The 13267-nt window shown below is 37.0% G+C and overlaps 1 protein-coding gene across 5 annotated transcripts in view; it reads left to right on the top strand.

Annotated features, from left to right (window-relative positions):
• The window catches only part of LOC124280958 (D-glucuronyl C5-epimerase-like), a 339439-nt gene that overhangs the window by 267844 nt on the left and 58328 nt on the right, over positions 1-13267 (top strand). For 3 of the 5 annotated variants that reach the window (XM_046716964.1, XM_046716963.1, XM_046716965.1), the window contains one exon: positions 9520-9643. The gene's annotated coding sequence lies outside the window, so the exon portion shown is untranslated. Of the gene's footprint in view, positions 1-8835; positions 8920-9519; positions 9644-10514; positions 10624-13267 lie in introns of those variants that run through there. The other 2 variants (XM_046716966.1, XM_046716967.1) reach the window with 2 other exon arrangements.

Genomic DNA, 13267 nt, shown 5'->3' with positions numbered 1-13267 from the left:
TATCATGCCATGACAGAGTAACTATGTAAAAGAATTGGGTGGTCCTTGACCATTTTTAGTAGAATATCACGGTGGCATCATGTTATATACAGTCTAACTCACGATAGTCTGTCTCACAGTCCATGAAACCATTATTTTCCCTTCCGCCCAGCCTTTTCTGCAAAATGAAGCAAGTCTAGATTTCCTCAGGTTCAGGTTCTGAAGGTCCCATCTCACTGGGGCTCCTTTCCAATCTAAGAGAAATAATTTGTTACAACATCAATCTAAACTTCCCTATGACCAGCTGGCTACTGACAGAGAATGGGAGTCATGTGCGATGCATAGCGATGTCTCAAGCTGGTTAGCGTGTCCAGTGATTGGCGGCAGTTAGAAGCGCAGGACTGCGAGATCTCCGGGAACATGACCTATTGTCATACAGAAATGATGAAGTGTCATTAATATGAAAACTCTCAGATAAGTAGTACAATCATCATCATATTTTCCCAGAAACTGTGTTCAACCCTTTGCTGTTGAGTGTTGGGCATCGCCATGGTGATAAAAGTGTGATGCATCACCAGGGAATCTGACTCGAGGGATAAGGAGAAAAGCAGTGCAAGACATAACCATTATCAGCGTCAACCTCTCAGCCAACGCTGTTACAGAAGTTAGTTATCACATGACACAAGTTGATACTTATGTCCTCGGACCCACATTCCAGTTTGTCGGTGGATGTTTGAAATGTCTCTGCCTCCAAGATTAAAGAGTATCTGTATCAAGGGAGATAAGTTATTGGTAGATACAATCATGGCTCAGGGATACCTTTCTTTAATCTATTCACACCTCGGCAACAAATTCTCCAGTTGCTGCGTGGAAAGGTCGGAGATACGGGAACAATATTGGGACGGTTTGTGTTGATAAATCAAGTGCCTTGCTGTAACATGACTGTTTCGACACCTTAAGAGTGTCTTGTTTCAAAGATTCCAGATAATGGCTTGGTCTTGTAAATGCTGAATATAGATGGTTATTTGTTTTTTTGACAGCCAGGTTGAGCACACAGCAGCCATGGATTTTGTGAATTCTGAAGTAAGAAAAATGTCAAAAGTTCACATCATGTTAAATATACTTTTTTCAGAATGGTCAGTTTTTCTTCTTTAGTTGTTTTCTTACGAGCAGCACAGGTTGCACTGGATCTATTCTAACCTAGAATTACTGATTCTGGGGGTGGTGGGGTAGCCTAGTAGTAAAGCGTTCGCTCGTCACACCGAAAACCCAGGTTCGATTCCCCACGTGGGTACAATATGTGAAGCCCATTTCTGGTGTCCCCCGCCGTGATGTTGCTGGAATATTGCTAAAAGTGGCATAATACCATACTTACTCACTCACTCACTGGTTGTTGTTCTATAAGGGTTCATATCCCAACTGCATGGATCAATGCTCATGATGTCAATCACTGGATTATCTGGCTCAGCCATGATTATTTCCAGATTTCCAGCAGCCAAACATTGCTGTTGTCGTGTTACAAAACACAAGCCTTCCAAGGTCTATTTTGAAGATAATAGACCTTTTGAACATGAACATCCGAATGTCAACAGCCTTTGAAAAATCAATTTTGAAACATTAAAACCAGCTTAAAGTATGCTTAGATTTATCAAGGCAAGCACTGAAACATCAATATATTATAATTTGACTTGCAAGGCACCAAAAGGTTTCTTTGAACACTTCAGCAGGATGATTGGAATGTTCTTTGAAGTTATACAAATTTAACTTAAAATTTTATAAAAAGAATTCCAAAAGTTGAAAAAGCAGCCTGAATTTGTAAAATATGAGGGAGTCAAACCAATCAGTTCTAGTGAAAGTCAATATTGTTTTACACAAAACTTTTGAACTTATTAGGAACATGACATGAGTGGGGGCGGTGGTGTAGCCCAGTGGTTGAAGCATCCGCTCGTCAGGTCGAAGGCCCGGGTTCGATTCCCCACATGGGTACAATGTGTGAAGCCCATTTCTGGTGTCCCCTGCTGTGATATTGCTGTGATATTGCTGGAATATTGCTAAAAGTGGCATAAAACCATACCCAATGAACAGAAGAAAATCTGTCCTAATGTCTTTCAATTAAGGAACATGACTCAATCGGTTACAACATTAATTTTTAAAACTTCAGGAATGAACAAAGAGATTACGACTATTCTTTACTTGAATATTTCAAATATTTCTTTGCAAAGTGAAGTGTTTTCAAAAAAACATTTATATCTTTGTAATGGGAAAGTTCCTTATTGAATAGATAACATGGTTGTGTTACTTGGTTTTGATATCAATCGGGTCCTCACACCTGATCAGGTATTTATCAGTATTCCTGACGCTAAGGACGTTGCCATAACGAGACAATTATCTTAATTCACAAGTAAGCAGTAGTTAAGCTGGGCATTACATACACAGTTATCATATGTGTAGAAATCTTTATCAGGAGGCTTATCACTGTAGTGGCCATCTGTTGATTTTGGTCATCGTTTATCATTGGCTGCGTTAACATTATTTGTTGTCACGCTAACTTGAGGTATATCTCTTGAAAGTTATCAGGAAAATGGTATTGCACGATATTAATTTCAGACTAAAATATTAATAATTTTGTGTGTCCCTGGCTTGATAACAGTGTTAGCATCTACACCGAAATGTCGCATTGATTGCAAAAAGATCCCGTTCACCATACCAGCTTCTAAATGATACTCAAAGAAGTTAAAAGATTCAGCCTGATTTACTGATTAACCCCAAAAGTCATACAGACTTTGAATAATTTTACTGTGCATGATGTATCATATATTATTTCAGGGTAGTATTGAAAATGTAATTTTTAGTTACCCAGTGAGTGAGTGAGTAGAGTTTTACGCCGCAGTCTGTAAATTTAATCAACAGCAATTTTCCTGCTATATGGCATGGTCTGAAGGTTCATTCTAACCTCGAGCCTGGACCAGACAATCCAGTGATCAACAGCATGAGCATCGATCTGCGTAATGGGGAACAAATATGGTGGGGGACCGATGACATGTGTCAACCAAGTCAGCAAGCCTGACCACCCAATCCCTTAAGTTGCCTCTTATGACAAGCATGGGTTGCTGAAGACTCGGATCTTCATGGGTTCCTGACAAAGGAAGACAATCCTAACAAGTAAATACTCGCTGTCAGATGAATCGCATGCACTAGAGCAATAGGTTTGGAGAAGATCTGAACTTTATATTTATTTAATTAATCAAAATATCATCAAAAACACTACACAAGGGTTGTAAATGATGTCGATTTCAGCCATTGCTCATGCTATGGACTACTTTGTCGGCATCAGGCTGAATTATTTACAATCTGCCGTGATGAAGCTGTAATATTGCTGACGAAAAAAACACCAATCACTCACTCACTGAAATACATCAAATAATCCTACAAATTAAATCCATTGATCCAGTGAGCATGCACTTCATGTATATTTATTCTGGGCGAATCTCAGCATCGTGTTTCCCCGGGAGGGGATTGATGTATTTCATGTCAAGAGCTCCTTTCCTCGATTTTGTCAATTAACACAAATTACTTCAATACTATTTAGTTGGAATGAATAAAAGTTGATCCGGAGACGCGTGGTGATGCTAAGAGTACCACACTATCAATACAGATTCCTACAATCTTAAACCTGCTGATTGGTTCGAGCAAACTGTTATTAAAATCAAAAGGCCTTCCTGGTCCATTTCAGCCAAGCCGTATCAGAGCTGATATTGTTACTCAAAATCAGGTTTATGTTGGAACGAGTCAAGTTGTTCACACAGGTCTTGGTGTAAATGAAACATTTTTATCTTGATGTAAATAAATCATCCTTGTAAGGCCCTATGATCTGATTAGGAGAGTAGGATTTCATTATATTTTGATAACAACTGAAGCGAGCTGTCACCTTTCTTCTTGTATATGTACAGGTGAATTCCTGTTGGACCCTCGTTATATGTCAATCTTGGTTGTCATTCACCTGACACGTCAGTTTCATGTCAATTTCATTGTCATCAAAAGCCATCGGCTACTGTACCCTGTGTAGTTATGTGACTTCCTCTGTTCGGTTTGAGGAGAGGTGTAGATTTCAGTCATAAATATGCACATATCTTATCTTGGGCTTGTACAGTTTGACACATTGGCTGGGTAAATGTATCCTTTTATCTCGTATCTCCTTTCTTTCATTTGTCCAAATTCTGTCTGTCCAGTTCTTTAGCTATTTTGGAATCTTTTCGTTTTGTTTTCTTCTGAACTTATATTGAACTTATATTGAACTTATACTGAACTTATATGGAACTTATATTGAACTTATACTGAACTTATATGGAACTTATATTGAACTTATACTGAACTTATATTGAACTTATATTGAACTTATACATGGTTTTCATGTTTCTTGTGTACTCTCCTTTTTTCCATGCTTTGTGAGTTTATAATTCACAGCCTACAGTTCATTTCAGTTTGCTAGGATTGTCAATTTGCGTAAGTGTAGCGCCACTTTAATGTAAAGCGTCTTCGCCAGAAAATAATCTGTCTGAATTATCTGCTGAAACAGACACCAATGGGGAAGAAAGTATTTTGTTGTTCATCAAGAAATAGACAGACATTCTTACATTCTCCCCCGCATGTCTGAGACTTCTAAATGCCATTCAGAGACCAGCTACCACAGGGCGTAAATATACTAAAGCTTAGTCTCTGAATATACATAATTTTGATTGCACAAATAAACCCATTTCAAACTGAAAAGGAGCCCCATGGAGACCAGAGATTCCTGAACCTGAGGAAATCTAGACTTGCTTCATTTACGGCTTTAGCATTGCAGGGATGGCTCGGCTGTGGGGAAAGTAATATGGTTCAGGGAAGACTGTTTTTTGGTTGTTCATCAGCAAGAAATAGACATCCTTAAATTCTCCCCCGCATGTGTAAGACTTCTAAATGCCATTCAAAGACCAGATACCACTGGGCGTAATACCAAAATAGTTGGAAATAATATAAATGAATCATTGAAAATGAATGATGACACCAGGTGTTCGCCCAAAAAAGTAAGCATGTCCTGCCTACCAGTAGCATCCGGTACTCCCTTAAACCAGCTCTTTGTCAGAGACTTCTTGATGGCTGGCAGGTGATGTCAATTGTCAGGGATAATTAACCCTATACACAATTAGGGGTCTGCCTGGGATACATCCTCGCTAATGAAGGGGTAGCGATGATATTGTGAAAGGAGCATTGTTTGAGGATGGATTAAGAATACAGAGAGAGACTTTTATTGAAATTGATAAATTTGGCTCTCACCCATTGGCAGGCCTGTCTTTCTTTGGAAGCTTTAGAAAACGTTAAAAATGTGTACTACTCAACTATTGATAGGGATAATCAGGTGTCTGCTTTATTTATATATACACTTGACATACAATAGAGTCTTTGAAGGGCATTTAGAAGTGATACACATACAATGACGATCAGTTTTGTGTTTCATTAATATATATCTCAAACAGGTTGTAGTATTATGTTTGAACATGGTTGTTATGGTGTAATTGATGTCACCTTTATTTGCAGTTAATACTGTGGATATGGGAATTTAAAGTATGTTGTCAATGCTTTATCATTTTTATCAAATATATGAATAGTCAGTTGTGAAGACTGAAGATTAATCAATAAGGCACAGTTACTTAATTAGGGAGTCATGATGGTGACTTTAAGTAACTGAAATAACACTGCTTGTTGATTTGTATGCACTGTTGTTTACGGAGTAATTATACAACTGAGCTGTTGTTTTTATTGGAATGAATATGCAATGAGGGCAACAGCTTGTCTGTCACTGAATGGTGGTTGCTGTCAGTTTGATCGACATTAACTGCCTGAAGTAATGTTGTGTTATTTAAATATATATATTTTCAAAACACACGTGTATATATATATAATCCCTGAGGAGCGGAGAGTATTTAAATTTCAGCTGAGACAGTCGTTGTAGACTTGAGTTGGAGTCCTACCGGTGTATTTTCTTGGGTCTGGGAGATAGGCTATTTCCTAAATTTGAAATTCCCAACATCATTTTCTGCTCAAATCATGAGTGGGTTTAGTTTTATGCTACTTTTAGACATATTCCAGCAATATCATGGCGAGGGACACCAGATATGGACTTCAGACATTGTACCCATGTGGGGAATCGAACCCCGGGCCTTTGGCATGACAAGCGAATGCTTTAACCACTAGACTACCCCACCACCCCATCACATCATGAAGTTTTGCATTAGCTTTTGACTAATGTCAGTAGATGCACTTTTCTATAGGCACATATATCATGTGATAGTACAATTTCAATGTCGTCACAATCTGTTCATCAATAACTGTTGCATATTTCAGATGGTGGGCGATACAATGTCAATATGTAGAATGAATTATTGATAGAACTTGGTGTGACTTTTAGCTTAAGTAATATGTAAATACACTTTAATGTGGGTGTTGATGCAACAATCATGTCACGATAAATTTCTGTCAACATTTGTACTCAGGAGAGTAGTATCAATGAAATATTCATGATGTGACGTTTTGTATTCTGCGAAATTTGCATCACATTGTCTTCTTGTTTTGTATGAATATAAATGAGATGTGATACCTCACAGTGGGAAATCAACACCAGCACAAAAACTGTAAGAAATCAATTATGCAGACTTAATTGGTTTTGTTATTAGATTCTGTGTATATTATCAACTTTACTTACGTAATCATAGCTTGTTTCCTTCGTTACCTCACGTAATGTGATGCTTCAATTAGTTTACATATATTTTATGGACTCTGCGGCGATGTAACAGAAAAAAGTCATGTGCAGCACTTCAATTTTATTAGTTGCAAGGTACCAAAAGATAACTGATTGTTTTTCAAGTTAGAATTAAGATATGAGTGCGGCATAAAACTAAACTCACTCACTAGTATTAAGATAAAGATGTGAATATTTATAAGTCATCATTTCTTACAAACAGCTGTGATAAAATCTTGTATTTTTCACTTAATTTTAGTTTTGTATTTCAAACATTGTGAATTTCTCAAACATTTGATAAATATTTGATGTGTGGCCATTAAAAAATATATATTTTTGTCCATCTCCTAAGAGACGTTTTACTACTCTGCAATAGCAATCAGCCACTTGACTTTCATTATTAACGGATCAAGCATGAATAATGATTGATAATTTCCTTTTCCTTGTCAGAAGGTGTAAATTGTGTTGGTAAATTAAATTAAAATTAAAATTAAGTAAAGTTCAGACTATTATTTAAATTTTGTATGAGTTAGTTGCATCTGGATAAAAGGATTTTGTTTATGTTAGCCTGGACTTGCACAAGTCTCTGAGGTAATAACTGATCATTTAAATGATTATTTCTTAAAAATATAAATAATTGAGTCCTTAGACTTTGTCCTTGTATTGTCTACTTATGTCGACTTGAGTCTTTAGAATTACTATACATCCATGGGCTCAGCTTTGAGTAGAGCTTGGGAAAAAGGCTAATGTTAGCCTTACAGTAGTCTGTCACAGTCCCTGAACCGCATTATTTTACCTGCTGCCTAGCCCTCCCTGGAATGCTATAGCCGTTAATGAAGCAAGTCTTGATTCTCTCAGGTTCTGAATTTCCCATCTGACTGGGGCTCCTTTTTAATTTATATCGGTTTACTTGTTACTATCAAAATTATATATATTCAGAGACTAAGCGTTAGTCTTGCCTTACAAGAATACTTGCTTCTCTCTAGAGACAGATCTTCCTCAGTGGCTGTATCCTCACAGGGGGTTGAAGCACTGTAAAATTATTGTCCTCCTGTGGGGGTACATAAGTCCTAAAACATTCAAACTAAATTTAAATATACCATTAGTTTTAATCGTAGAATATGTGTTATTTTAACTTATGGCTAATTTGTCAAAACTTGCTGACGGCTGAAGGGATGGTGTAAATCCAGCTAGGGTCCATGCAGGAAGCAAATGTACTGTAAGTCCCCATGGTCCCTAGTATGGGGATCTACCTTCAGTTGTTAGCGATCTATAGCCTGTTTTTATATTGTGTTGTCCCCCATAGTTAAAATGTTTTAGATTCAATTACTAGTTTTACATATATATCTGTGATAATCTAGTTATTTTACTGTCCTTCGTTGGCAGAATTTTATAATTTCACTTAAATTGTTGGTATATTTATAACTTGCTTTAGTCACGATATGGCTGAAATATTGCTGATGTGACTAAAAATCTTAACTCACTCACTCACTCTTCCTCAGTTTTCTCTTATAGAAGACTTGCACAAGGTAATAATTTATAGTTTAAATGATAATTTCTAAAAACTTATAAATAACATACTGGCATCCTTACTGTCCCCTGATCTAGACTTGCCTCTTTAAAGGATAGAATTACTATACATGCATGGGCCCAGCATTCAGTACAGCCTTGGAGCAAGGCTATAAGAATGCTCTTACATTTATAAGAATACTTGCTCCTCTGTAGAGACAGATCTTCCTCAGTTAGATCTTACAGAAGCTGTGGCAGATACCCAGGCTTAACCCATATGGGAATAGCTGCCTTGAATTCTTTATCAGTACACAGTGATCAGCAGATAACCTTTTAATTATCTGTGTGGAGATAGTACTTGGTTACTGCCCTGGTAGGTGACGAGCACAACTATCACCGACCTCTTATTGTAGCCATTTTGTTGAAATAGCTTGAAAAGATGTGATGTGATAGCTCAGTGGCTAGAATAGGAAGGCTGGTGTTAGCAGGCATTGTTAGGCAGTCAGTCAGCTGTAAAATAAACTATTAGGTCACAACGTAACCCTTTCCTGAAGAGGGATACGGCCCTAATAGTGTGAAATTGGGTCCCCTAAGTTCTCCTTTGTATTGGTGAAGGAGTGTGGGAGAGGTAGCCCGGTGATAAGTGCATCGTTAATGTAAGCAGGGGTCATGTGACACTGACCACTATCGACAAGGCCTGTCCTATTGGCTTTGGTCATTCAAGGATTGGTCCTGGCTGTCTTAGCTTCGATCTGAGGATCTTTGCTGTGGTTTAGGGTAGTCTCACTTGCTGTCACGGATAGGCAGGAGGATTTGTTGAGTGTGGGAAGGATTTCCTTGATTCTTACTGTGGTAATTCTCAGTGCACTCAAACCTTGACCTGAAGTAATTATTTCTAAGTCAAACATATGGGAAATCTTTTGAAGGGCAATTTCAATCTGTTTCATTTGAATTGTCACAGGTATAATTATTATCTCTGGGATTTGTTTATATAAATTTTTCACACAGCATATGGCACCTTGTTTGAAAGGGAATTTCGAATCCTGTTTAAATTCATACTGTCATACTGAGTATTTTGTAAAACATTTTAACCTAATTTGAAAAAAAACTCACAGCTGAAGGTTGCAACGTAGGGACTGTCAGAGCATTTGTGTGGAGGAGACGGCAGGTGGTAGAGCTAAGTGGAGAGCTCGTGTTACGACCACCTGGTCCAGGATGATAGCCATGGTTCACAGGAATGTTTTTGTCACTCACAGGTAGCACAGACTTGGATGTACTTGCGGAGTGATGGATTTTACTGAGTGTGTGCAGCCAACATGTAAAGTGCCCATGACTGATGACTTGTGAGAAGTAATGGACTTTACTTCTGTTGATAATCAGGTAGGTAAATTGCTTTGTGGTGTGTGTACGTCTCATTTGATTTAGGAGTGTAAATGCGGTCAAGAATGTGATCGCTTTGGGGCTGTTTTTCACAGTGCAGCATGAATGGACCCTGTCTCCTTCAGGTCCTGATGCTGTAATAGGCTTGAGTTTTGTCAGTATGTGTGAGCAAGTCTAACAGGGTAGTGTGACCTCTGTGTTCAGAAGAGTTTTGTGGATCTTTGAGTGTTACAGAATACCTTTTGAAGTTGCGTCTCTTTTTGCTATTTCATAGGAACATGTTTAGGGGGTTTAAATTGGGGCACAAGTATGTTTATTATGTTAGATCACGACATGACTTCTTTGTCGCAGAAGCGTTGTAACATTTTAGCTCGCTTTTATCAGTACAATTATTGTCATATTAATCACTGCAACTTTAATACATGAATGGTCATAAATGGTTATAATTTGACTGTACAAGTCTAGACATAAACAATAATAATATTTAATCCCCCAAATGAAGTTATTTTTTTATTCCACAAATCAAAAGTATTTTTCTGTCACAACAATTATGACAACAATATTTTTACTATATTGTTGTGAAGTGCAGGCTACCAACAAACATATTTCCAAAATAAACATCAATTTTAAGGCAGTTTTCTAGACTCAAGGCCATTCATACTCAAGATTTAATAACAAACATCAACAACAGCATGTTTTTGAACAGCCAGCATAATCTTAGATAATGTTTCAAATGAAAGCACATGTGGGATACGAATACAATATTGAATACAAAGTTCCAGTCTGTTTATTTTGTATGGAGAGCCTGTATCCCTCTCCTTGTGTATGTATTAGAGATAATTAGTTGCAAGCGAGGTCTGCTCTGTAAGCAGGTAACACTTGGCGTTGCTAGTTTTTACTTACGTTTGTACACATGCAGATCCCGGGTTATCGAGGAAGTTTCCCGAATTAGTAAGTGGTGAATTGACTCTCCAGCTGAGGTGGGTACTGTTTTTATTGTTAAGAAGTGGAGGAATGTTGACTTCTTACCTCCCAAAAAGTGAGGATGTTTGTATGGGAAGTATATCTGGTTTATGGTGTTGATGTTTATGCATTTTATGTTGACTTTATTTGGGGCAGGGGGTGGGGAGACAGATGCTACTAATTGACAGTTGTGAATATTTATCTGTTTGATTCGCAAGTGTAGGTTTCTTATAATATAGATGCCTTAATGTGATGCTGCAGACTCCAGAAGATGATGTTTAGTGTAATGTTACAGGTAATGGGGAGATACAGACAGGAATTAAACAACATGTCAATACACACCTAGATAAGTAAGTGGTCATTGCGATATGATATACAAGACCATCAGAGGATATACTTCTTGTTAATTTGAGTATCATTGTATACATTATTGAGGTGGTCATGTGTGGAAATCACATATATATTTCTGTTTTAAATCTGAATTTGACTCAAAAAAATAAGTGTTGACTTTATTTTTTGATTGAGTTTAGAACAATGTGATAAACAATGTATTATGCGTGGACTGATAAGACTATTACAATGTAACAAACACACATTATGAATATGTGATTAACAGTGTGATATATACGTAGACTGATAACACTATTACAATGTAACAAACACATTCTATGAATATCTGATAAACAGTGTAATATACATAGACTGATAACACTACTACAATGTAACAATGTGATAAACTGTCTTACACATGAACTGATAACACTACAAATTAATAACAGTGATAACACTATTACAATGTAACAAACACATGCTATAAATATGTGATAAACTGTCTTACACACAAACTGATAACACTACAAATTAATAACAGTGATAACACTATTACAATGTAACAAACACATGCTATAAATATGTGATAAACTGTCTTACACACGAACTGATAACACTACAAATTAATAACAGTGATAACACTATTACAATGTAACAAACACATGCTATAAATATGTGATAAACTGTCATACACACGAACTGATAACTCTACAAATTAATAACAGTGATAACACTATTACAATGTAACAAACACATGCTATAAATATGTGAGAGACTGTCTTACACACGAACTGATAACACTACAAATTAATAACAGTGATAACACTATTACAATGTAACAAACACATGCTATAAATATGTGATAAACTGTCATACACACGAACTGATAACTCTACAAATTAATAACAGTGATAACACTATTACAATGTAACAAACACATGCTATAAATATGCGACAAACAGTGTATTTACACATAAACCGATAACAAATCTTACAATGTAAGCAAGGATGCTATGAGTAAATATATATCAATAGCGATTAGTGAGCATTATTTGTCCATTCATTAACAGGACTATTGTTGCTTTTGTACTGATTGTTTGTGGAACCTTTCATCGACTTCTCAGCCATTCTAATGGTAATGATTATGGTAATTGTGGTGCTAGTTCCCAGCAATCTCAGAAATGCAACAGTGGTTGTCCAGTTCAGCCAGCTGTGACATAGGGATGTTATGTTGAACTTTCAGTCCAGTAAGCTCGGATATTTTTTGTCCCTATTTTAGATTTAATCCTTAAAGGATGCAAATATTTTATCACTTTTAGATTCAAATGATTTTGACACAGACTCCATTTTTCATGCTGATTTGAAGCTTATCCAATTTTAGTTTTATGTAAGGTAATGATTGTTGATTAAATATTTTTAGACTCTGTGCTGAGTTTTGAATGCAAGTAACTCTTTTGAGCCATAAGTGATTGTTATAACAAACAGAACATTTTTGTTGACATCTTCATTTTACACTTGGTATTTCAGTACATGTATTTGATAAGCTGAGACTGTCAATAGAATAAAGCTATCCTCCATACGATTGGTGTCACTAAGTGCTTCAGTGATTGATAAAGGTAGTTGAGTTCTGCTGATTTACCTCCCTTTTGCATCCAGGATCTGCTGTTTGTGGGGTTGAATTTCACTGATAATGGTCATCTGTAGCTCAGGGAGTCTTTGTGATTCCATTAGTCTGTCGTACAGACCCTGAAGCAAATATATCCAAGAGAGCCCACGCAAGTCTAGAAAATGTGGCAAGTCTAGATTTCCTCAGCTTCAGGAAATGAAGAAAGTCTCAGGGCTCCTTTTCATTATATTTTCTTTTACTATGAACTTTTTTCAGTAAAATGTGTTCATTTCAGAGACTAGTTGTTAGTCTATGATTCCATGTGATGACCTGGGTCAGATTGTTGTGGCACATGAAGCTGACATGCAGTCTTTGATATAGAGTGAAAACCATCTTGCCTAATTTGATAGATTCGGAGCATCCTCCTCCTCCCTCAATGCACCTAGGTGATGCAATTGAATAATCGATGATTACTTTCCTCGAACCAGCTCAATCGCTTGAGTTGAGCCAATAATTGTAGGTGAGAATGAAGTGTCATTTTATTGCAATAGAACCAGGAGAGCTTCTTGTTCCTTGAGGCAACAAGTTGGTCCTCGGGGCAGGATAATCCCTGTGAATGATCATTCTTTATGGTCACGCATTTACAAAATGTCTACTTATATGATGTCAGGTGAGACTCAGCCGTTGTGTCATCTGTTGATGATAACGAACTTTGTTGCTCTAAG

The sequence above is a fragment of the Haliotis rubra genome, unplaced genomic scaffold (genome assembly GCF_003918875.1).
Source record: "Haliotis rubra isolate DU_JTF1 unplaced genomic scaffold, ASM391887v1 Scf277, whole genome shotgun sequence".
In the NCBI taxonomy this organism is placed as follows: domain Eukaryota; kingdom Metazoa; phylum Mollusca; class Gastropoda; order Lepetellida; family Haliotidae; genus Haliotis; species Haliotis rubra.
This window is presented reverse-complemented; position numbering and strand designations above follow the sequence as displayed.